This window comes from Habropoda laboriosa, unplaced genomic scaffold (genome assembly GCF_001263275.1).
Source record: "Habropoda laboriosa isolate 0110345459 unplaced genomic scaffold, ASM126327v1 scaffold52, whole genome shotgun sequence".
In the NCBI taxonomy this organism is placed as follows: Eukaryota; Metazoa; Arthropoda; class Insecta; order Hymenoptera; family Apidae; genus Habropoda; species Habropoda laboriosa.
In genome coordinates this window covers 534,831-539,024 of record NW_017100169.1, presented here as the reverse complement: position 1 = coordinate 539,024, position 4,194 = coordinate 534,831, and positions in this window count along the sequence as shown.

Below are 4,194 nucleotides of genomic sequence, written 5' to 3'. Positions count from 1 at the left end.
CCGCTTTTCTATTGTTCTCCACGCGCGTCCACGTTGTGTCGCGGTGTAAATCGCTGTCGTATTAAACTTTATATATTACAGAGGAAGTCTGTCCTTAACGTTTCTTTTCTGCGATCCCACCTCTCACGGTTAAATCCGTCGTTGTGTTACTACACATATAACGAAAATGGTAAGCAAATATGTGATAGATATGATTTATTTCATATTTTCGTGTAGAAAAGCTAGTCCGATAACAGTTTCGTTCAACTCTCGATAATCCTGAAATTCTCGGGAATCCCGAAATTTGCGAGAATCCCGACAACCTCGAATCACGAGATACTTTCGAGAACCCGACCCGATCCCGAGATAAATTCTCGACCCGACCCGACCCGACATTTTCGGGTTCTCGCACACCCCTGATAATATCACATAGTTTCATTTATAAGTTAATACTGTATAATATGTTGTTTTTTAAAGAAAATCTGCGGTTTTGTTCACTGGTCAATTTGACGCGTGTCCGTAGAAATAGGTATATAAGAAATGTCCGTAAATCTAGTGTTAATGTCGAGAACACGACATACTCGACTGCTTAAGAAAAACGGACAATTTTGTATGTTATAAAATAAGCAGAATAAAATACGTATTTCATAGTCTCTTTCTGAAGTATGCAATTTGAAGGAAGAACACGTTCTACCTCATACTGAGAGGATAACAATGATCCATTAAAAAAAAGGGTTCACCGAACGCGATTTGTATCGGGCTAACTTTCCATCACCGGGCGCCGGTGTACAAGCAAGTCCCAGACGCGATAACCGGGCAGAAATAGTGAAAGCCGGTATATGTAACAGGTAGTATCGAACGACCGATGAAAGGAAGAAGAAAGGCTTTCATTCACGGCGGATTTTTCCGGGATTAGCTGGATCTCCTCGTATTATTCGCTGTACAACTATCCAGCAGCAGTCTGCTCCCGCGATAATGGCTTCGACGTTAACGGCCCTTTTCCTTTTCCTCCTTTTTCACCCCTATCAGTTCGACTTCCATTTAAACGTGTCCCATTGCCAGACATCCGCAGATTATACTCGTTCGAAATATATGAAATATTAAAAATCATGTAAAATACATCAAACATGTTTTTCGTCGTAAAAGTACTTCTTCGATAACAAGCTTTTATGGATTAAAAATGTAACAATCGAGCGACGAAGCACGACCAAAAAGGGGAAGAAATCTCGTTTACGACTGTAGCTTCGTATCGTAGCGAAGAGAAGGCTGCGAAAGTGTTTTCATAAGTTAAGGCCGGCGCGAGGGAGAATCGTTTCGAGGAAGCTACCCCCTATATTTAACGTTCTTATAGGGGGTCGAAAAACGGTTTTCGAGACTGTACACGCGACACCCCGTCGTTTTATTCCAATTTTTATTTCTCATATCTCAAGAGAGGGAGAGAAAAGAGGAAAGAAAGAAAGAGCTGGGAACAATAAACATGGTAAGAAAATCGAAGCTGTCGTTACTTCCCGCTGAATTTTAATCCATCTTGTAGAAGTGCAAAACGAAGACAAATTTTGACGCAAGCAACTGGAAAGGACCAGCGAAACATCAACTGTCTGAGGAAGATTTTGATGGATTACACGGATATTATCCAGGGATGCGGGAAAGTTTGTTCACGGGGATCGTTACGAAGGCTTCTGTCGAAGCCAGTCACGAGGTTAGACGTTTTCCAACTTGCTAAACCTTTCTTTACCCGTGCCGGCTCGCCTCCGCTCTGATCGCTCTGTCCTCTCGTGTTCTGGTATTCAGGATGGAAAATTCGCGAGTATAAAATAGGGTCTTTCGAAGAAACGAGTAATCCGGACCCTTCAATCCGCACTGTAATTAGTTTTCCGCCTGGCCAGATTTCGGGTTAACTCCACGGGTTACAAGCGGAACCCTGCCAAAGCGGAGAGATTGCGGATGAACGGTGAATCATGGACGCGTTCTCAGCGATTTCGCGATTGAATCCACAGGGGGAAACGAAGTTTCTTTTCGCTGGCCAGACCTCTCGACCGTATTTCCGTCTACTTAAGCCTCGAGTGGCTCAAACAGTTTATAATCTTGGTCCGCACTACGGTATTTATGGCGAGTCAACGATAGAGTCGTCGATGAAACAAAATTTACCGAATGAATGGGCTCTCCCTCTCGCACTCTCTTGTTCCCTGCCTGCGAGGTTCATTCGAGGTGAAATTTCAGCTCGGAATTGCGCGACACGCGGATTATGCAGAGTTAATTGTTCGTCTGATTGCAATTTAATAATGGATGAGCAGCTTCAACGGCTCAGACCACGGAAACAGGAGCCAGGACGTTTTCCAAGCGTCTTCGCCGAGACATATTTCATCCCTTTACACCCACGCTTCCGTAATAAATTTTATACCGTACATTCGACTTGCTGGAAGCGGCGCGTACAGTTTTCACGCCACTAAAAATCATGGCCACAGTAAAGGTCGACCCCTGACCGCAGTTTGCGACGTACAGTTCAGGGAGGAAATATTGAACCTCCTTGTAAGATGTCGAAGGTAGAACAGCGTACGAAACATTCTTCAACGTTCTCTCTTGATGATAAATCTTGTTTGATCGCACAGACGAGCCGTAACATACTCTACTATAATGCAATAGGACAGATTAATTTCAAAATTCTACCTCATAGACGAACCATCGTAGTCTCGCCATAAATCGTCAAGCACCCATCTGACTCATCTCCACCACCCTTCTCCTTTTTCCTGGTCTTTCCAACATTCCTCCAGTTTATAAGCATCTCCAACTTCCACGTTTCTCCTTTCATAAGTTCCTTCAACATCCAATCATCTATGCCTAATTGTTGACATCTCCTCGCAATTCCATCAATCAGCACTCATCCAAATCTACACATTTTACAATACAGCCAAAAAGCAGCAGAATCTGCACCACATCGGAACATTGTATTTCCAAATCACGTACAGCAAGTGCAAACATTGAACTGTACGTTTAAAAATACAGCGATTCAACCAAATTATCAATAATTCACTCCTCGACATCATGAAAATTAAAATTAGCTCTCGCGCCATTAGTTTGTCGCGAGCGCACCGGACATTCGCGGTCACAATTTTACACTCGAAATAGTGTCGTGTATTGGTAATGTAATAGAGTCGAAATTTGCCCCTTCAAATTTATTACAAATTCGGACGAATATTATTTAACGATGTACGAGGAAATGGAGGTGTTCCAGTGGCTGGTGAGGCCCTTTCACGTCGATTAGTGTGCAACGTCGCCGTGGAGGATGGTCAAAGCCGGAAACACGGTTTTTACGGACGTCGCACGACTGAATGTCGCATAAAGGGCGAGCAGCCGTCGGGAACGCGCGCCACTTCCGAGATTGCGACCCAGATCAACGAAAATTGCGACGAACGATACACTGTCTCCTGTGTGCAGCTGGATTTATTAGCTGATTATGACGAGATACCCGGTGTCACGAGTTTAACATAGAAATATTCAGTGAAACTTGTGAAAATTCTTATTAAACATCTCTATAATGTGCAAAAGCCAGAAAAACAATAGCCACGACAATTATATTCGACGGTACAATTCTTTCGAGTCGCTGCAAAGCTCGGAGTTTAACAAAGAAAAGGAAAGGAGTAAAAAATAGATGGAAGAGGAAAATAGTGATCCAGGAGGTGCGCGACGCGAGAACTTCCGGCGGATTCAAATCGTTATGACTTATTCATTCCCGCGAAAGTGGCCCGTCCAGCAAACATCTGACGGATGAGGAGAAAGCGGGCCAAACGGAAGAATTTATCCGAACGAGGTTCATTCCAGGCAACCTAGTCCCTTCCATAAGGATAAAAGACCTGTCCCGGAAACGGACAGTTCTTTACGAGGCTCTCCAAGTCCAGCCGTTTCGCGGCTCCTTCGATCGATGGGGGTTTTAAAGCTTCTTCAAATCTGCCGGTCGCCATCGCCGCTTTCTCGATGATTAATAAAATTCGCGGAAGCCCAATGGACCTTCGAATAGACGCGAGAAACCTTGAGGAGAGAATTCGAATGAAAATGCCCACCTTGATCGATACGATTCCTCTTCCATTCCTTCTCGATGAATGAACCCTCTTAAATAAACGATTCCTCGAGTAGCTCGTGCTGAGATAGGGAGAATTATTCGACGTTCCGATTCCCGATGGCTTGTTTCCGGTTTCGAACGGAAATCATAAGAGTTTC